The following is a 22,728-nucleotide window of genomic DNA, read 5'->3' as shown; positions in this document are numbered from 1 at the left end:
CAAAGCAGTTCTTCATCAGCGAGGCAGATTCTTGCTGACACCGGCTTTGAACTGTGGCTTGGAAAATCCATTCACCCAATCCACTTGTATTGGTTGCTTCTTCCGTGTATCCGCATTGTTTACCAAAGTTTGCCTCTCAATTATATGGGCCAGTGCTGCTGCAGTGCGCATGTTAATTCCAACAATGCCTCATTTTGTTGGTATTTATGGCCATGATTCTGTTGATTGATTTTCAGATTTGTCGGGCTGTGCTCAGACTCCCCTGCGTCCAGTGGCTGATTTCCTGTTTAGTAGACCCTTTATAAACCTTGTACACAATAATCTCCATCTCTTGTAGGCTCCTAAATGGGCTCCATGCTGAGTGCAGTGTGGAGTTGTATAATGTATAATGTAATTTACAAAGCATGGTTCCTTTACGGGTGGATATACTGATTGCTTTCCCTTATGCCAGTGAGACACATTCACACCGTGGAAAGTGAGAAATAGGAAATGTTAAAAATGTTCTTTTCAATCATGTAATTGTCTGTTGCAGTAACAGCTGTAAAATGTAATGTAAGTAGTTTAATAACTAATATGTAGCCTGGCGTAAATCTACTTGCGTTCATATTTGAAGTAAAATCATTTACAGGGCCTGGTCCTTTACGACTTAATAAACACTGATTGTTTCCTCTTTTATTATCTGTAATTCCAACCTGAGGGAAGACGTTTTTAAAGGAAGTGACAGTAAACCATCAGGTTGGCTAATTGGCTAATTTGCACTCATAACGGCGGAGATAACCAGGGAAGGGATAAGCCAAGGAGAAAGTTGACATAAAAACAGCGAGAGGACCTTTGCAAGTGGCTCTGGTGTGTAATTGACTAGGTATAATTGCGTCCCACATTAGCACCTGGTCATTGCACCGTTTTCGGCACAGCATCAAGGTGACATTGTTGAGAGCAGCAAGATAGATGCTAAAGTAAAAAAAAAAAAAAAAAGTCAACAACATAGATCCTTTATTCACCCCCCCGTAAACCCAGAGGATGTTTTTGTCCTTAATGTAGTAGCAGTGACAAAACCAGAGGAATGTCATTATTTCTTATGGACCAGTGGAGGATCATTGCTAGCAGCTGCTGCCAGGTCCTAATGTAACTGTGGCCATAAATAGACTACAATAATGGCCTTACTGTGTGCTAAGTTTTGTGGCATAGTTTTTAAAGCAACACTGCACTTCTGTAACAAAGCAGGTATAGGCTTACTCATCACAAAACATATTGTTATTTTTATAATTATAGACATCTAGAGCATTTCTCCTAGTGGTTATAAATAGTATAAGATAATAAAGACTTATTGTCACATAGAAAATATATACCACCATACCACTACCACAAACAGTTTCACTACTAACCATTTAACTTTTTAAAGAAAATAAATTGTAGATCATTGAGATTGTATGGGAAATGGACTCAACTTATAGTCCATAAGTTGAGTCCAACTTATGGACTCAACTTTCATCAGGCCCAAAGCGCTTTACAGTCACCCATTCACTCTCATTCATGCACCAATGTACTGGAGCAAGTAGGGTGAAGTGTCTTGCCCAAGGACACAATGACAATGTGCATTTGTGAGAGGTGAGATTCGAACCCACGACCTTCCGATCACGAGACGACCCGCTCTACCAACTGCGCCACCGTCGCCCCACATATTGTACAATTGTACAATACAATTATTGAATAATTGTATTGCACAAGAGAGTCCTACTTTCCAATCTTGCTCAAAAATATATGCCAACCTAACAATAGGAGCTTTTTGCAGCTTTTCGCACAATGACCACACTCCCCATACTGCAGCATGACACTGTGTCCTACAAAGCTGACAGTTAACGCTTGTTTGTCCAGCAGTTTCCCAGTGCACTTACACAACACTTAACAAATGCTGCAGAAATCGGGCCAGTTCCAAATGGCTTTAGTTGATCCACTGTTTTGTCTTAATTATGAACACTGAGCAAGTGTAAGTCACTGCGGAGACGCCGGCCTGCCAAATTCAATGAGTGAGCATTGAATGAATATTTAAATAGCCACCTTTGAAAATAAGCAGGATCCAAACGTTTCCTCGAGGTGTTCTTTGCATACTCGCACCAAAGGTTAACTGAGTACTTTTACTTTTGTAAAGAAAATACATTTAAAGTATGATTTCTACTGTTTACCTTATAAGAAACTACTAGGGAATGTGGCCTATTATAACCTTTAGGTGAGCCCTGTGGAGGCAGACTGCGGTCATTTTGTGATAATACTTTTTAATTGTCAAATGGCTTTTAATTATGTCTTAGTTTTGAGGACCAGAGAAGGAGCAATAGCAAAAATATTGTTGTTGTATCTCAAGTAGCTTTGCGTTGAAGTAATTGTAATTATATAATGATTTTAGTACTTTTACTTTGAAATAACGTGATTACACATTTCAGTACTACATCTTTTACTTCATTGACTATGTTTACATGCCGCCAATATGCAGGTTAAGGTCAGTATTCCGGTTTCTGAAACATTTGGAATAACCTGTTTTTTTGGGCGGCACAGAAGCGCACCGGTTAGTGCTCGTACTTCACAGCTAGAAGGTCCTGAGTTCAAATCCCACCAGGGACGGGGCCTTTCTGTGTGGACTTTGCATGTTCTCCCCGTGTCTGCGTAGGTTTCCTCCGGGTACTCCGGTTTCCCCTACCACTAAAAACATGTACAATAGGCCAGGATGAATGAAAGTGTGTTTGAGAGTGCGCATGGGGGACGAGGGATGCAAATTAGCACAAAGCTACAATCCGGTGTGTGGCGGGTTTACATGCATGAGACCATGTATGTTCATTAACATGCACTGTTCTGACCAAGTAAACCAATAATTAAATAAAAATCAAACATGTTTACATGTGTGAGCAGACAGAGTTACTCCTGCATAGTAATTGTAATCAATTAGAAAATCCTGATCCAAACTTTGATGCATGGACAACGTCTTGACGCACGGAGAACATTATGATGCAAATACACAGCAACAACGAAAGACTTTATATTCATGTCTTTCACCACACTAATAAAGTAATCAGTTTTCTCCTCACCCAAACAGTTCTGGTTCTGTGCTGCGCCTGGATCTCGGTTTTGCCATTTTTACTTCTTGTGTATTTCTGGTACACAAATTGATGTTCCTTTCAATGGGGATATTCTGTTAGACGTATATGTGGCCAAATATTTGGGTTAGAAAAGGAGTAATCCAGGGGTCTTGGGTTTTCATGAGCATATTCCGGTTCTAATATTCCAGTTATGACTGCATGTAAAGTAGTCATTGCTTTCTCTACTTTATATACAACCCTTGCATGTTTCAGACGAGGTGAGCTACTTTGACTTACATGAGACGTGAACTGGCAAAAACTCGCATTATAAAGATTCAAGCCTCAGACCGTGGGAGGAAAAACAACACTCTTTTCCCGTAGTCCACCTCAGTCCTGTCTGTCAAACTCCATCAATGCTCACAAAGCAGAGAGCGCTCCTCAGAAGGTCATCCGCAGATCATTCTTGACCAGTGGTGCGGAGATGCCCGACCATATGAAACTTTCATGGCTCTCACTCTGCTATGCAGAGAACTACCAAACAAGCAGAGTGTTGTAAAAGTGCTTGCGCCGTTAAAAAATGAGTTGGTAAGAAGTAGGTGGTAGCAGGTGGTTGCACGAACAGCCTTTTGGAGCCACTCAAGCTTGTGCTTATTGATGGCTCTCTGACAGGGCAAGGCAGGTCATTAGAAATACCCAGACAAAGTATCTCTCCTGCGGGAGGCTTGATAAATGACGACGCCATGGTGGTGTCGTGGGCTGGGGGTCTATTGACTAAAAGTGCCTCGTTTATGAAGGCAGGGATTAGTCGTGTCGAGCCTAATGTGAAGCAGACTCCCACCAGTTGTTTGGATAGATGCCACACTGACAAAGTTAACTTCTATATACTTTTCTTCATCTGTTTGTGAAGTTTTTACAGTACAAATACCAGGCGCGGCTGGATGCTATAGTTTAAGAGCCCTTTGTCTGCAATTTTAAAACCTCCACTATTGAATATAGAACAATATAGAAACAATTCAATAGAGAAAACCAATAATTGAAGAAATGGCAGATGTTGCTGTTTATTCTGTTCTCTGCAAGTGGAGACGCCTGATAGATTAGACTTTTTTCCAAATCCAATTGGTTTCATTCCAATTTCGAAACAGAGTTAAGCGCAGGAGCAAAAAATGTATCTAATATGGCTGTCATCTTGACTGCTTTTGGGAAAAACAGACAAAACAAACAGACTATTTAGTTTTCAGTGGTACAATATCATCCATAAATCCAAATGAAAAGTGTAAATTCTAAAAAATATTGAATCTGCTTTTACCAATAACAACTGTAACAATTAACATTACATTGATAAAGTTAGTAAGAATATGCAAAGTTCAAGTATACCTTTTTCATACCCAGGCACACACAACCACACACCACACATTTCTCAGTAGGTATGGTGCACTTTTCATCATGACAACAAAAAGGTGCACCATATCTACTGTGACATATGGAGCTGGTTCGCTGATGCCACTGACTCCAGCAGAATAAAAGAAGGTCCTGTTAATGGCCATCTCAGTCTCCTGACCTCAATATCATTGAACCACTGTGGTTCAAGCGTGCAGTTCATGCAAGACAGCCCAGAATTTACAGGAACTGGAGGCTTTAAATAAAGAACCTTATCCACAACTACCACAAAAGACTCCTGTCATTGATGTTAAAGGAGCCAATACACAGTATTAAAAACTTCTTTTGATCAGGGTCATTTTGGTACATTCTTTTTTCATTATGATCTAAAAATAGCAAAATCAGTTGTTTCACCATAAATGGCTTTGCACAACCACTAACTATGAGTGAAAAAAACAACTTTTTGGTTATCTTTTATATCTGAAGTTAAGCCAGGGTATGTAAACGTCTGAGCACAACTGTACATGTAAAATGAACACCTGTAATAAACACAATGCCTCCATTTCAAGGAAGGAGCTACTTGATTATCTTTTTTTGCAGTCATTTGGTGGCATCATCATTATGTAGCACTTTGTGTGGAGTGTCTCTAATTAATAATCCACATTTAAAGATTTGTCAGGATTTGCGAGCTTAATATTAACAAACAAGCAGATCAAGTCATTATTGGCAGTGTTACCCTACTGTAAGCCTCTATGTGCAAAAAAAAAAACGCCATTGTATTACAGAGATATTTTTCGTTTGTATAATTGTTAGAAACAGCGAATACTGTAACGCAAATGTGTTTTTGGTGCATTTTATTTGTTCGGCGGTGATTAGATGGTGCTGGTGAGAGCGCGTCTCAGAGGAAATAAAGGTCTAGCTCATGATGAAAAGGATAAAACTGGAGAAAAACCACAGCAGAACAGTCTGAATAGCATTAGCATCGTAAGACCTCATGCACAGTCTGGTCAGAGAGGCAACAAGGAGAGGTATTATGCAAAATTGACTTTTTCAGAGCTGTTTAAAATGTTGTTCCCTCGTCAGAAACATACCTGGAGCTGTGTTTTGGCCCATTATGTTGAATCTTCCCAAGAGGCTATTCCCAGCATCGTGGTGACAGCTCCCAAACAGCTCCTCCTGAGGTCCTACGTATCCAGGAAATGCTATCCTCACCTCTCGATATCTTGCTCAGCTTAATCCTTTCATTGCGAAGTAAAAGCACTCACCATAGCTTCACTGCAGCCACAGGAGGCGGCTTATGGTGAGATCCCTTTAAAATCAGGAAGTGAAACCACTGGTTATTTTTGTTTTAGCTGTTTTAGATCAATTTAATCTTTTCTAACCAAAAAAGTGTTTGAGATAATCATGAAATACCTGCAAAAAGCACAAAACTATATATATTGCAGCGCTGACCGAATACATGATAGATTTTTATGAAATAAATTGAATATACTTCATTCATAAAGAGAACTGGGGAAGATGCCACTACACCTTATGATGAATTACATTTATATTGCACTTCTAGATTCTCAAAGCACTTTATATTGGTTATTCAGTCCACAGTTGCACCCGGTGGAGTTAAACTATACACACATCATTTGTTAAAAGTATTTTCCTTTGCATTATAGCCCGTTACGACCAGGTGTGAGTTTTCTTCTGTACAAAGGCTGCGTCCGAAACGAGCAGATTGGTAAGAGCTCTTACGCCAAACCGGATGTGCGTCAGCGTCCGCCATGGCAAGATGCTTCCGAATTGTGCTGTCAGTTAGGAAGGAATCAGGAAAAGGAGCCTCGATGCTAACTATCATGGCCACTTTAGCATAGGGACCTCTGGTGCTAACTAACCGGTGAATAGGAGCTATGTGCCATCCCACAAGCCACTGCGCCAATAACTTTAAAGAAGAAGAAAAACAGCTGTTGGTGGTGTCACTTCCCTTTCCCCTGTTTAAGGACAGACGGATTGTTCAAAATGCTGCTGAAGCTCTAGTTCACTAACTGCATAGAGGTCTAACAGTCGACCCCATGAAAGGTTAAGGAGTTAGTTGCTAGTGTTAGTGCTTAGAGGCTACAATTTGATGGTTTCAGACGCAGCCAGAGAGTTCTGTCTGGTAGCAGGTTGGGCCGGTCCAATCCCGGTTGTGGCGGACAGTCGTGTTTGTTTACTCGTACTGACAGAAACTTCACAGGACGTGTCACATTGAAGCGAACTAGATAATTGGCCGAGACCCCTTATTACAAACAATTACTGTACACGCGGAATATGTTCAAAATCAGTTTAGAGTTAAAAATGTTGTTTATTGGCGCTTCTGTTGATTTATTCAAACCTATGATTAATTACTATTAATTACAAAAACTGCTCAGACAACTCACTGCTACAGCGAGGTTGCAGGTTATTTAACCATTGTTAGATGTACAGTTATGTCTTCTGCTTCTAAGGAAAAGTAAAGTACTTTGATAAAACATACATGTGACCTCTCCTCATCTGCTATTCCCAGCAGGACTCACTTTGAATGTTGCTAATTAATGCATAGCTTTATAAACCAAGAGATTCTCACATAATATTTCTAAAGTGTTACACCCCAAGTGTGAAATGAAATGATGAGAACATGATAATTATTTCCACCTGCATATCTGTAATTTTAGATAAGCCATCTGAGCGTGAACATGGCAGTGTGTCACTGAAGTGTCTTTTGGAGAAGGTTTACTCTCAAATCTGTTTTATAGTTTCCTCTGATCATAAATATAATAAAGTATTAAATTACATGACATGTTCTATTACAGGAAGGATCATGAAAACTGTGTATTCTCTTTCAGGCGGAACTTACAGCACAGTAATAGCTGGTCAAGGGGTAAGAAATAGACAAGCACCTGGAAAAATGAATTGTACTTTCTTGGTGATAATCACATGGAAAGAGGGTGGCAAAACTGTTATTGCTGATGCTATTCTCATTCTGTACCATTGACTAAACTAACTCTCCTTCCACAATTCGCTCAACTATCACTACTTCCACCTACAATTGTAAAACTATTTATTTTATTACTGCCCACACCAAATCATAATGCTCAGTTTGAACATGTAAGTGATGTTAAAGCAGTACTAAGTAAATAAATCATTTTCATAGTCTGTCTAGGGGTAATACAAGTGTTGATGGGATGATTGGGGGGTCTTTCATCTCCCCCTGTGTCTCTGGCCAGGAAATCACACTTGCAGCTTTCCTGCCTACGGGTTGGAGTCACCAATACACACTAATGGAATCACGAAGAAGCAAAGCTAACTGCGGGCTAGCGCCACTTAAACAGTATTAACAGCAAGTTTACACGAGTTTGAGTGAAAAAAAATGATCTCCGTTGTGTAATTGATGTACAATATCGCTCTCTCCCTTTGTCTTTTTTGTCAGCGTAGTATTTACTCTCACAGACAGTTCATGAGTAAAAAAACGGAACATGCTACAACACCTGCAGTGGCGCTTATGGCCTCTAGAGGCATGAGTTACTTAGTACTGCTTTAAAGATACTGAAAATACCATTACAATTTGTATGGTTAAAGTGTACATGTTGTACATAAATTAAGCTTAGAAATATTATTTTGCATCCTGAGCATATGATATTTTTCGTTTTAAAATTTCAAATAATGTCTCTAAGGACATACTGTAAGGAGTGAGAGACTTTGAGACTTTTATTTCTGCTGCTCACTCCATGTATCATTTATTACTTCACACTCACATCAAATGATTTGATTTGTACAGAAAACAATGTCATTTTGTCAACCACATGAAAAATCGAGTGGTAGAAAATGAATTACTTTCTTTGTGTTTTTTTCCATAAATGCTTTTCTGCAAAAAAACATCAACAAGAAACAACACACACAAACACTGTTCCATTTGCATGAGTGTGTTGACTTTATTCAAATCACTTTTTAATGCATTAGAATTGGAGATTTGGGATGCACATTTATGGCATAAGGTGGTGGGATTTATTTGTTAAACGCTTTTCCCTGACATGGTCAAAAAGTGCCTTACAAGCTACAATTTGTATTCACTCCATACAGTGGTGATGCCGCGTGTGTAAGCACGGCTGCCCTCGGGATAGACTGACTGAGGCACAATTTAATCAGAATTGCAATTTATACAAAAAAGTCACAAGTAGCAAAGCACAGGTTCTGCAATTATAGTATTATGGCAACGTTGTGTCCTTTGAAAACAACAAGAGAAATCTGTATCCATAAAGATTTATTATTTCCAAAAGCTGTTAGTTTAGATCTAAACAAAGTTGAGCCGAAATGCACGGGGGCCTTGTTTTAGTTCAGCAGTTCATATGTCTGTCTTCTCTCGACTGTTATTTAATGTGCGCTTCGTACTGAATCTTTTAAGACATTATTTTTAGGGTAGAATGTCATCAATTTACCCTAAAAATCCATAATTTTGTGTGTCCATAGACTAGCATTAGTTAAAAACAAGATTAAAAGTAAAGAAAAGAGTTGTGGAACAAGTCCATTAGCTGACATCTTATTACTGATACACAATGTAACGTCCAAAAGCTTTTATGTGAACAATAATTATAGTATTTTAAAATTTACACAATTCTGAGCTCTATTGTGACTCAAGAAATCTCTAATTTCCTGACTTTGTGTGCTTGTTGATAAACAACAAGACATTTGTGTCGTCGCCATGGCAGCGGACATCCTTCAGACCTGTCAGTGGCGTGTGATGTCCTGTGGCTCAGATGGAGAGAGAGAGCGCGCGTGCTCTGTAATTGTGTTGTCCTCAGTTTGAATCCAGCTTGGACACTTTGGTACGCGCTGCTCTTTCTTCTTTGTGCACTTTCCCCTGGTGTGACTGTCATACTTGAAAATGTGCCCGCAAGATGAATCAGAGAGGGCTTTTTTTAAGACATCAAGATACCCCCACTTTCGTTCCCGTTATTTTTGAAATGCTGTGTGGCGGGACATGGGGAGATCTTAAAATTTAAAGGTGTTTTAACATCAAAGACTTCTGCGGAAAATCTTAGCTGCGAGAGGCAGATTGAAGCGTGTGCGGCCTGCTCTGAGTTTTTGTTTCAACATCAATCCAAGCTGTCTTTTTGTGAAGATGTTTGTAAAGGAAAGGTGCTTTCAGTGCTGCATTTGATGATAATTGGATGCACCAGCGCCACCAGCTAGAGACCGTCTTCTCAGATTTTTACATTTCCAGTAAAACAACAGCCATGAAAATATAAACTATAAATAAATAATGTTAGAAGAAGAAGATTTCTTCATAGCATAAACGGTATATTCACAAATCTAAAACCCTTTCTGCATTGCATCAGAAGTGTGAAGACCTCTCAGCTTGAGTGAAGGCTCTGTCGACATTATTGAGTTGTTCAGAGTCTAATGTTGCCCTGCTCTAGTCGTCACTGCCTAACATGGAGTGATTTACGTATTGATCATGCGTTTTATGGTGCGAGTAGCCTTTGTTATTGACTCTGCACCATCCAGTCCTGCACCACTGATCCAAAGGCCAGTAGTTCGATCCCAGCTTCTGTCAGTACATAGCCTACTGTTGATGTCGTTGGGCAAGACTCTTTGGCGCAGGGCTTGTCTGTGTGGAATTTAAAAACATATACAATAGGCACGGCTTATTGAGAATGGGGGACAACAGATGGAAATCAGCCCATTGCCACAATCCGGCGTTTACTTGCATGAGTCCCATGTGTGTTCATTGACATACACGGTCCCAAAAAACACTTTATATATGTTCTTACCTGAGCTTAGACGAGTTGATGCGTACCTGTCTGGTCTTTGTGCGTGCGCTCAGTCACTCAAAAACACCAAACATGTTGTGAGTGTAACGCCTGCTTAGTGTAGAGGCTAGGCTTATCGACTAGGTTCAAGAGGAGTAAAATTAAACCAAGAGAATTGAACGTTGAACAGCCGGCAGATTTATTACAATCTTACAATGGCACGATTAGCCGATTGCAGATGACAGGGCGCTCATAGAAAATGAAAATAAAATAAAATAAAAATCAAAGGTGGGACGCTTCAACAGTCTCTGAGTCAGGAATCCTTTGTGCAGGATTTGGTGAAGTGAAAAGTATTCTCCAGCACTTTGATCCGGGAAGGATAACGTGGTTTTATTGTGTTCTTATCTGGGATCCTGTGATTGGAAGGTATTGGGTCTGTAGATCTACTCCCGCATCCAGAACAGCTGGCCACACTGCTTCTGGATCAGCCAAGAGTTCTCACTGGGTCTGGCTCGCCATCGGTATCCCAAACCAACTCCAAGATCAGATCCAGGATCACTAAAAACCAGTCTGCACATACAGTACAGAACAATGAATAATGGTTCTGGACAGTAGTTTCAAAATAAAATGAGATCTCATAAAGTGTTCAAAATCAAAATCCTTGACACTGTTGTTTCAACACTGTTTCTGCTTTATGAATTCCAAATGTATTGCTATACTGCATTACATGTAATCAAATTAGTTATGTTTTACCTTTTTAAGGCATATGAAATTAACTTATTCAGTATTTGAAATAACTGATTTTAAATAACGTATTCAAATGAATGAACCCATAAATGAAATTACAAAGTGCTTAAAAGGCACTGAATAAAAGGTCATTTAAACAAAAGTGCATCAAATTGATCATTTTAGTGCATTTGTAAAAATACCTCAAACATCACTAAATAAAATATGTCAAACCAATTTGTACACAGTACCATTTTGGTTGTACTCCGACTGGTTTTAGCTTTTCATGAGAATAGATCACATACTGTTGTAGTGGTTACCACGTGTCAACTTTGCTAAGATTTTCCTGCTAGTTTGTAGTAACTCACCGGAGTTTCCAAGAAAATAAACACACTCCACCCGGTTTGATTGAGAGCAAAACACATAAAAGGCTCTGAAAAGTACATAACCTTGAGTTAGAACTTGTTAAAAGTACATTTTAACACGTATTTTATATCATTTCACTCGCTGTGTATCTTGTTAATTTGCTCCCGTGTCTCGCTCTGCCGTCTCTAGCTAGACGCAGGCCGCATGCATTCAAGATACATTCGAGGGGACTGGGAATTTTATGATGCATTCAAGGGGCGTTGGATATAATGGTTTTAGGCGATAAAATATTACCATGTAGAATATGGGTTACATGAGCATTTAGCCTCTCCTCATGGACCAAAATGGGGGTGAAGTTAGAAGCGACAAAGCTCTTCCACGTTTTCCCTATTTAAATACGGTTACATGAGCGTTTACACGTGTAGTCACACAAAATTAAACATGTCGATTTTCTAAGCGGATGATAAGAGGCACTATGTTGTAAGGCGTAATAACACCTTAGGAGAACTTCGACTTTACTGCGCGGAAGTGTTTAATTTTGTGTAACTATACTTGGATCGTGTAAACGCTCATGTAACTGCATTTAAATAGGGAAAACGTGGAAGAGCTTGATCACCTCTAATTTCACCCCCGTTTGGCCCCATAGAGGAGAGGAGGAGAGGCTAAATGCTAACATGTTAGATGTTGTTGCTTGACTGAGCGCTCGTGTAAAGACCAGACAGGTACACATCAACTCGTCTAAGCTAAGGTGAGAACATATCTCAGTATGCAAAAACGGTGGGCTGTTCCTTTAAATCACCTTTCCGTCTGTGTACAGTGGTGTGTGAATATGAGTGTGGATGGGTGACTTGTTAGAAAACTGCTTTGAGAGCCTTTAGGTGGAGACTATTTACTCGGGCTGGGACAAAACATCGGATCAGATTTGGATCACAATACAATGCTTTCAATACCTGTGTTTAGAGACATTTTTATCATGCACTCCTTTGTTACATTTTGTGTTAATGCACTTTTTAATCTTAAAGGAACAGGCCACAGTTTTTCCATGCTGTGATATGTTCTTACCTGAGTTTATACGAGTTTATACGTACCTGTCTGGTCTTTGTGCCCATGGAAGAGCTTGGTCGCTTCCAACTTCACCCCCGTTTGGAGCTATAGGAATATGTTGGGAGAGGCCAAATGCTAACAACATCTTTGGTCGTTTTGCGTGACTGACAGCACGGACAAAGACCAGACAGGTAAGAACATATCTCAGTATGGAAAAAAACGGTGGCCTGTTCCTTTAACACTTCAATACATGTCAAATGGCATTTGGTTTATAAAGTTTGGACACATGACTGTTCTTTTTACACATTTTAAGGTAAGCATGTTACTTATCATAATTACTTACTGAATTACTGTATCACAATACATATTGGATCCGCCCCTGAGTATCGTGATACGTATGACAAAAGTGGATCGTCCCAGCCCTACTATTTACCTCTTATTTTCCAAGCACCCCAGGTTAACACCACACCTTATTACTGAACACAATATATCATCAACTTATTATTATTACATTTACAGGTGATGCAACATTCATAATCCTGGAAAATACATTTGATCACAAAATCACTGAGATTTTCCATCTGACAGTGAGTTACACATTTTAACAGTGCAATTTTAGTCATGATTTACTCATTTACATCCATATTAGCCTAACTCTGTCCTGATTTTGATGAAAATTGTATCAAACAACAATTTTTGCCTAAATTCAATGGAAACTGCTGTATTGGAATGGTTTTGTTTACAATTACAATAATATTGTCAGCACATTATTCAAGAGTTAAGGAGCACATGTTAATAAGTCACCAAACTATGTCAGTTTTCGCCTCCTTTGCAAATAAAGTTCCACATTTTGCCGGTGATTGTACTCTAAGTGAACTGTCCGTTTGAATTAGATATGCAGAGGCAAGCGTTGCCGTCTTGAAAACAGATGCACCTTGGTATGTGGCTGCGGGGCTGTGTTTCCCTCAGCAGGACTCTGGTCTAATCGGGTGCCTAACATATGGCTCATGAGCCTACAGCTCTATCATTCTGGGCCAGGCACACTAATAGGCTCCAAATGATTTAGCTCCAAGTAAAACACATTTCATGGCACAGATAGACCCTCAGCCATTAACTTCATCAACTACAATTATGGCCTGGAATAACTCAAGCTCCACACAATACCTTCACATTTGCAATACAGATGTCTCTTGTCTTTTGGATAATACTTTTTAATTTCTTCTTCTATGTTTAAACATCACATATACTTTTACAGATTCGCAATTAAAAAAAGAATGAATAAAGCTGACATGGAACATATTCCCACATAACTGGGGGAACTCTTGAACCTTTATGTACATGACATTTACAAGATCACTCTATAACTGTTCAAAGTCATGAGGTGTTACATGAGCTGAAATGTTATATTGCCTTCATGGTTCATTATAAAAGGCAGGCATTATTAGAACAGCAAAATGTGCAAAAACACTGAGCATCAACATTAACATTATGGAAGTTAACAATGAATTCATTTGTTTTGCTTTGGCATCCTTTAAGTCATCTGTGGCGTTTTTATCTCTTGATGTAACTTTGTGTTAGTTTGCTCCTTCCACAGTGAGAGTCAAGAGGGGCATCCCACACACCTGCTCCTCCCTCCAGACAGCTCATTTCTGTGCAAAGTTTAGTGCTTGGCTTATGATCTTCTGCTCCTGGTCCCTATGAACCTGAGTCATCATTAAAAAACACTCTTTCACAGACAGTTGTTGGAAGAAGTTGGGGGAGGTCGAAAGGTTTTGCTCTTTCTTCTTACAACTTGTCAATTAGCCGTGACTTACTTTAGGCTTTAGTCTCTTTGCTTGGCCGCAAACTGGGCCACAGTGTTTTTCTTCATAAATCATTTATTTCAACACTGCCTCTCACAATACCCTCTTTATGCACAGTCACATAAAAAGCTAATTGCAGTTTAATATTAGCATAATTTCTTTGTGAATCATAAATCAATATCAAAACACAGCACAAAGTACTCCAGTGTTTATTTAAAAACACTTCTATTTTTACATATTTTATCACCTAGTCCATTAAAATGCAAACATCATCGAGCCCTTGAGAAAAAAGGCGGGCCCCAAAGCACTTAAACAGGTAATATTTCTCGTTTAACGTCACAGTTGATGTTTTTTACAATTACAAACTCCTTGTTAATCACGTTGGATGAAATTACTGTATAATCTTACACAGATAATTATGCTTGCCTCCGCAACAATGACTCCCACACTTCATCCAATTGTGTGCCATAAACGAGTTTTTAGGTAATGTGGCTCTAACTACAATCAGGTTATATAGTTGTCAGTGTGCTGATGATTAAGTGCACCGGCAAATCATTTACATACATTTCAGATTGATGTTGACGTGCCAGGAAAAGAAAGATAAGTAAGGATTAGGACATAGATGCAAATGAGTGCGGGATAAAGCTGGTCTATAGGTGCACTGTATCTGATTAAATGAATCCAATAGGGAAATGTGTATCTTAGTATTTCAGATTGTTATCATCTTATGTTATCTTATACTTCTTAAGTTATTTCCTGCTTTGTCTTTCAACCATTTCCTTCTGGCAATCAGGTGCAGTGGGATCCCTATTCAGATCTTTAGTCATTGTCTTGGTCAGAAGTATCAAGCTGGATGGCCTACTGTGCATGTTTTGGGTTGCATTGAGGACATTGGGCCTCATTCATGAACATCTTCTTTAAAAACGTCTCAAAATCAGTACTTAGGAGGTAGGGAAAATCCTTTGCACCTGTGTTTTGAGGTTGGTGATACACAATCAAAGGCGCGTGTTAGGACTACTTAACATTATGTCACCGCCTCATTCACCATAAAAGAGCAAGAAGTGCCGTGTGCAACAGGCAGCCAGAGGACACGGATGGCAGATCCAAAACTAATAACCAAGAAAACCCCCCAAAAGAAAAAAGAACTTTAGCTCAAGTAGGCGGCGATCGTGTGGTGCTGCAGTGGTCGTGTACCCACTAACATTGCATTAAATAAATGGATGGATGGATGGATGGATGGATGGATGGATGGATGAATGGATGGACCTTTCTCCCCATGCTCTCCTATCAACCACTGCCTCAACAGAGTCCAGTGACCCCCCGACCACTGACCCCGCCCTCTTAACCAGCTTGTCCAGCCTGGTACGGTTTTGCTGTTAATAAGCACAAGTAATATTACCACCCTATTTCTGAATAAACATAAGTTATATGTAATTTATTATAATTATATTTACATGTTTCCTGGAATTAATCAAGATGGTGCATTTTTTATCATCAAATGATATTGGATTATTTATGATATATATATATATGACTACATTTGGGTTCCATCATGCGCCATCATGATCGTGTACAGAAATGGAGATTTGTTTGAGCGCAAGGATTTGTACTTCCAGAGCAATGTTTTCAGCTTGGAACAAATTGCCAAAAACCTTGTCAACAAATTTGTGCAAAATAACTTGTCAAATTCTTAGTTTATGAACCTGTTCTCAAACAATGGCAATAAAAACTATTCTGATTCATGACAGAGGCCCATTGCTTCTCATTAAAAAGACAATTATTTTCATATTACCTACACTGTATGGTTCCAGATGAATAAACTTCTGCCACACAGCTTGAAAACATTGGATATATTGCATTGAATGGTGAATAAAAAGATAATCTGCACGTTTTAAAATCATTTTTACCCTTTGTATTGTATAATAATTCTGCGAATTTTCCTCACCAAGAGTAGAACGGTCTTTGAAGTAGCCAAATAATTGCAAATCCACATGGGGGAACCATATTAAGATTAATAATGGTTAATTAAGTAACCCATGTTTCTCCTTTTCCTGATGGGTTGTCTGAGATCGAAATGAAGTCTTGAAATGGAAATTAACACTGAATTTTATTACGTTGACACTAATTATATTCTGAAGCCAGTGGCAAAGAAATATAGATGTCAAAGGACCAATGAATGGAGACTTGAGACTTGTAGAATAAAAAGACATCCCTGCACAGTTGTTACAAGAGACATTACAGAATCCATCTTTTGGCTGTGCTTCTTCAGATGGAAGCTGTGGCCGTGGATAATTAGCTCAGTTTGGGCTTATTCTGTAAGAAGCTTAGAAGTGCTATGAGCTAAAGTATAAGCCAGCTTAGCAAGGTAAGTCTTGAACACCAACTATCGGCCACGTGTTCTCGTGCATGGATATACCGTACACCCACCGGTCACTTTATTAGGTATACCTCAGTTAGTGATTTGCGTGAATGAAAGCGCAGAATATCAAGGTGATGGTGAGAGTATAATGTGCAGTGTTGGGTAAGTTACTTACTTGTTAATTGCAATATATTCTATATTAGTAGTCACAGCTTTAAAAATGTAATATGTTTGTATTACATATCCCTGTTTTATATATGTAGCTGAGTTACACTACTTTGAGTTACTTTTGGCCAAATATAAATTAAAAATATTATTAATGCCACAGAGCAAAAGTGCAGTCAACAATTTCCATTTCCTTCTTCATCCCCATTCTCTCGTTTTTTGTTTTGACGACATTTGTATGCAACTGGAGATCTTACACCAGTGTCCAACCTGCTTTGGTGCTGCGTTCTGTTTTTGGGCATCTCAGGTCTTGTCTGTAACTGCAGTTTCTATATTAAGCTCGTACATGACAGCACTTTGGACCTGAATTAACAACTTTTTGAGTGACAGTGCAGGGTTTTAGAGGCAGTTGTGGTGAATAGGTGTGGACTCATTCTACACATTAGGACATTGCTGGAGCAAGTAGGGGGAGGAAAATACATATTTTCAGCATGTTAAAGTAAAAATAAAGTAATATTTATTGTTCCCTTATTGTTTCCCCATAGTTACTGAAAAAAATTATATATTTTTGTAACTTGTTACTTTTGTAATACGTTGCCCCCAGCACTGATAATTTGTTGATCTTTAGAAACTGCAGTTTGCTGCTATGGGGTTCTTAAGTGTACAAAACCTCTTAACATATAATAGTAATGCATTAGTATAGTATAGTGTAGTATACGACTAGTCGATTAATCAACGACTACTCGATTATTGAAATAGTCAACAACTATTTTAGTAGTAGCACAGACTTAAATAGAGCAAAAATGACACAAAAAATGTAATATTGAAAGTGAAAACCTACTTAAACATACATTTCATGAATAGAGCCTCCAACAAACATTTCCCCTTAGTTTACTCCATCAACTCATCCTCGAGCAGCGCCACTTAAGCTATATGTGATTTTTTTTTTTTAATCCTGCACCATTCACAGCCAAGGGATAAATCAATTAATCGATTACAAGGCGATATACTACATTAGTATAGCGCCTTGTCCAAACACTCATCCCCATTAATTCACTCCACACTCAGTGGAGATGAAGTTACAGGCCAAACTGAGTAGATTTGCACATGTAGTGTAGAGGGATGGTGAAGGATTCCGGTGTGAGCGCTGGCTGACACTATGTGAAGAGGAAGAGCAAATAGATTTGTAGATGTTGGGAAAGAGGATATCAAGTCGGTTGGTGTGAGAGACATCGTGCGTTGGTTTGATGGTGGCAGATGATTCACTCTAGACCCCATAATAAATCAGAATTTCCAATCTTTTTAAATTGGTATCTTATAGAGGCTTCATCACACACAAATGACTGGATATTATTTTAACTATCTAATTTGCACATGATCTGTTGCCCCCTTCCCTCCTTTCTGCAGATGCGTGAAATGATTATGGCACGAGCCTCAACTAAGATTGACAATGAATCAACCTGCGGGTTACTTCAAGCGCCATCTCGAAACCAAGCCGCAATGACAGCCGTCGCTGGGATTGAATCACACTCATTATTAGGTGATAAGTCAGTGCCCCCCCTGCCTAACCCTGTCTGCGGCGAGATGGTGGCGTTGGAAGCAATAGAGGACAGGTAGCGTGGCCCCGTAGCCCCCGTTGCCTTTTAAAGACATCCAGATTTTCCGCGTCATTACCTTTGAGAGATGAGCTTGGGCGACTGACTCACAGAAGGGGACGTTGTTTTTGTCAGTAAATCAGCATGGATCGTGAGTACGCGGCAAATCGTTGGCAGGTCCCGTCCCAGAGGTTCGCCTTTCAGATCACACACAATAGTTTTTACAATGGTTTTTATGGCTGCCAAACCTGGAGGCTGCTTAAAAGAGGCTTAGCGTTTAGCCTCCAAACACTACACTATGCAAATACTTTTTTTTTTTTACACTGTCTTAGGTTTTTTTCAGACTAAATACCAAAGACCAACGCAGCCAATTAAACGGGATAAGAAGCCTTTATGCATGGAAGAGAGAATTGAGACTCGGTCACCATTAATTCAAATTGCAAGTAAACAGAAAACCTGCACTAGTGTCACTAAACGTTCTCTTTGATATTGTGCAATTTCTTTGTGCCCTGATTTCCCTTAAGTTCTTCCTTTAGAATAGATTTTTTTCTTCCCAGTCATTCTGAGACATACTATGAAATGTATTTAATCTATTGGAATCATTTAGGTTTTTAGGATTTGTTGCTGGATCTGCAGAGGGTAACTGTTTACGATGGACACCTCTGTATAGATATCTGCAGCGGTCATGTTGCAAAGTGGAGAGTGGCAGGGTGATTCATCATCAGTAGAGCTCTGCATATTACAGTAATTTTATCACATTCAGCAGCTAAGGCTTTAACATGCACTACGTCTTCATGGAGGCAGACATATTTGCTTATAAGTATGCTCAGTGTTGCTTTGGCTCATTAGAAAATCATTCCTGTCATATTTAAAACATCATTACAACACGCCAGATTCAACCGGTTAATATATGAATTCTCAATGCAGTTAAGTGGAGTTTAAAGTTGATAGCTCCTCCTTGTGCTTTTTACAGAGACTCGGCGTTCTGTAACCTGCTATTGAAGATGTATTTAAAGGAGTGACGCAAATGTTTCACAGATTGTCAGCGTGATGCTCTCCGCTTGAACCGTGCCTAAATTTGGACCGTGGCCATGTAATCAGAGATCAGATGTACGCACTCCATGTAAGTACAAATTCATTTGTATTACTTGACTTAAATATACTTTGACAGGCGTTTTGTCTCACAAATCGTCTTAAATACCCTGATAAATCCCGGTGCGTTAATCTCCTGTATTGAGACTGGCATAACACTGAGAGCGATCCTTAGAATGTCAGTCATTAGCAGAATATTTTGTGCTATAAAAATGAATGCATCACACTTCACAGGCTCTGAAACACTCCCAGAATAGCAGCAGCAGACTGTGGTGATGCAGGACTGTAGCTGTAGGCAGCTCTGATACATGATCAGATTTCACTGATTTCCTGCAGCCTCCTGGTGCTGAAAGCAGGAGAGAGCGTCAGAGGCTCTAACTCCGTATAACAAACATTTTATTTCATGGGTGGTTCACGGATACAAACTAGAGGTCGACCGATATATTGGCCGGGAATATACCGGTCTGATATTAGAAGATTTTACAATATCGGCTTACAGCGGATCTAGTGCCGAAAATGTCTCCGGGACAATAAGTGATCAAGACTTTCTGTTTTCTTGTTAAAACAAGTCCTCCCACAACTCACTAGGCCTCAGAAGAGCAGAGAAACATCGCAATGAAAAACTAATCAAAGTTGAGTGGCCATGTGTTTATGTTTTGACCAGACATTTGGAAAAATCTCCCAAAAATATCGGTCAAAAAAATCGACCAAGCATATCGTTATCGGACAAAGAAAACCCATATCAGTCGACCTCTAATACCAACCCAATAGTTTGGGATTTGATCCCAGCTCTGAAGAGTGCAACAACAGATAAGAGTGAAGATTGTCAAAGAGGCCAAGACGCAATACTTTGGTACCAGGATGACTGGGAAAACCAGGTGTAGCTGTAGCACTTGACTGTGGCTCATTGCTTTGAGAGCATCATGGATTCAAAGGTGGCCAGTTCAAATCTAGCTCTTACCATTGCATACAGTCATTGTGTCATTTGGTGTGGTGTTGTTTACAGGCATGTGATGTGTCCCATATAAAAAAATACATATATATTTAGTTGTCGTTTCTAAATTCTTAACTGCTTTAACAAAGCCATTGCTGCAGCTCAATGGTCACGCACATAAAGTCACACTGTATCTAATATTAATCACACGCCTCTCAAGGACAATGTCCGTGAAAATTAGTATGCAGAAAGTGTGAAGATGACTTACCAGCAGCGACTTCAATATTAACAATGAAAGAAAAAAAACTTTGGTCTCTGCCATTGTCATATCACCCCCATATCTCCAAGGAGCTTGCTCAGTATTGAAATGAAAAAGATAATGTTGCGCTAAGATGAAAAATGAACATTTGGATTGCATTAATGCTTTGGATATACAGTATGCAAAGCTGAAAGAATGGTTGATGAATGCCTCAAGAGCATCATCTATCTATCTATCTTAGCTTAGCTTTTAACTGATATTTATTTTTGCTAGGCCTATTTATTATTATTTATCAGCACCTTATAATTAATTAAATTGACATTTAATAGTTATTAATATTTATTCTGTATTTATGTATTTTACCTCTCGGTCTTATTTTTTATTATCCTATTATTCAATTTTACTTACGTACTTTTATTTATTTTAACAATTTTTATGCTCTCCCAGTTTCCTCTGGAGGAGCCCTCTGCCTCGGGAGCGGTGATTGGCTGTGGCTGCTGGGGGGCTGTCTTGTGGGTGTCTGGATGGAGGTGTGGTGTTGTCCGGGCACCCTGTGTTGGTCCCTGTGGCTGCAGCCGAGGTGCCGCTCCCGATGCAGACGGCTCCTTGGATGGTGTTCCCTTACCTGGTTTATCTGCACCCAGCCTTATCTCAGCCTTTTGTCCATAATCTCCACTGTTTTACCTTGAGTGTGTATTGTGTGCTTGTGTGGTGTGTCTCTGGGGAGGTGGGTGGGGGGAGTGCGAATGCTACAATGTTATTTTTTTTATGTTTTTTTTTTTTTTTTTTTTTTTGGAAGGAAGTGGGTGTGAGAGAATGTTTTTAAATCTGTAAAGCACTTTGTGTTACATGACATGTATGAAAAGCGCTATACAAATAAAATTGATTTGATTTGATTTGATCTATCTATCTATCTATCTATCTATCTATCTATCTATCTATCTATCTATCTATCTATCTATCTATCTATCTATCTAAGAGCGAGAGAGAGAAAGTTTGTCATCACTGAGTGGACTACTGCAGTCAAATTAAAGGTCTTCTTTTATGCATTGAAGTGGAGTTGAAAGGCAAAGCACCGTCAGTGTTCACTCTGCCTCATGGGAACCCACGCTTGTATGTTCTCAAGGCATTGTATTAACTGCCTAGCTGTTTGTCGGTGTGCACTTAGGCCCGACATTCAGCTAATGAAGCATCAGGACGTAATGTATTCATCCCCTACTGTCTCGGAGAACAGGTTGGATCAGTCGGGACACAGAGATTGTGGTCATGTGACTGCTCAGAGACACTGCCCTGAAAACAGAACCTGTGCTCCATCTGCGGCAGCTTGAAACGGGCCCTTCGGCGTGACCGGCAGCCACACAGGGATTTAGAGTGAGAGTAGAGTCGAGCCATCGCAACCTTTAGTAGCACTTGCAGGCAGCACAAGAACTACAACTCCTAATGGTGACAGCATCTGTGTGGAATTACGGAGCTAAATATTTACGGAACCTGGAGAAAGGAGGAGATCCACTGACAGCCCGAAGACTCCTCAGCCATGAAGACGGCTCTCGGGCCCGCACTGGTCTGAAGGCTTCAGATCTGTCTGCAAGCACCAAAGGGACACTCTAAGAAAATTAAAGATAATGTAATTTGTTCTGGCTAACAACAGGCCGCTACCATCTGCTACCAGCTGCCTGCGCCATGAAGTGTGTGCTCTGTAAAGATAGAAATCCCTCGCCCCATCTCACTTAGACTAACAGTCAACTTCCCGCTGAGATGCCTTTGAACTTGAGATTCATCATTGATTTTCTTTAGGTCGCCGTAATAGGTTGGGGCTGCAGCCTGGCCCTCCTCGTCCAGCCTCGTGAATTCCTCTCTGCATTTTCTTCTTAAAGCTTGTGTGAGCATTTGTTCAATCCCAAGGAATCCTCTAGCCTCTTCCACCACACATTTCCCTATCGTTCTCCGGGTGACGCTGGCTCACGTCCTTATTGTTTCTCACCTTCATCCGTCTAACCACAAACACAGTCAATGTCTATGATGTGTTACTATAGCACTGAAGCATGGCCCCCCACTGGAGCACCCGTAAAGAGTTGTAGCTGCTATGGCCAGAATCCCTAGAGGCAGATAGTATTGTAAGTCTCAAGTGCAAGACACTTAACCTGGCCACTTAATCAGCCATGCTAATGTGTCTGCTGTGAGTCCA

The 22,728-nt window shown here is 39.8% G+C and overlaps 1 protein-coding gene across 4 annotated transcripts in view; it reads left to right on the top strand.

The window, feature by feature from the left end:
- lrfn1 (leucine rich repeat and fibronectin type III domain containing 1) overlaps positions 1-22,728 on the top strand; it is a 138,058-nt gene that overhangs the window by 9,649 nt on the left and 105,681 nt on the right. For 2 of the 4 annotated variants that reach the window (XM_079557020.1, XM_079557018.1), the window contains exon 2: positions 19,232-19,381. The exons of the other annotated variants lie outside the window; for them this stretch is intronic. The gene's annotated coding sequence lies outside the window, so the exon portion shown is untranslated. The remainder of the gene's footprint in view (positions 1-19,231; positions 19,382-22,728) is intronic. 4 annotated transcript variants of the gene reach the window in all.

The sequence above is a fragment of the Gobius niger genome (assembly GCF_951799975.1).
Source record: "Gobius niger genome assembly, chromosome: 1".
NCBI classification, from domain to species: domain Eukaryota; kingdom Metazoa; phylum Chordata; class Actinopteri; order Gobiiformes; family Gobiidae; genus Gobius; species Gobius niger.
The sequence above is the reverse complement of the archived record's forward strand: the minus strand, read 5'-3'. Positions and strand labels throughout refer to the sequence as shown.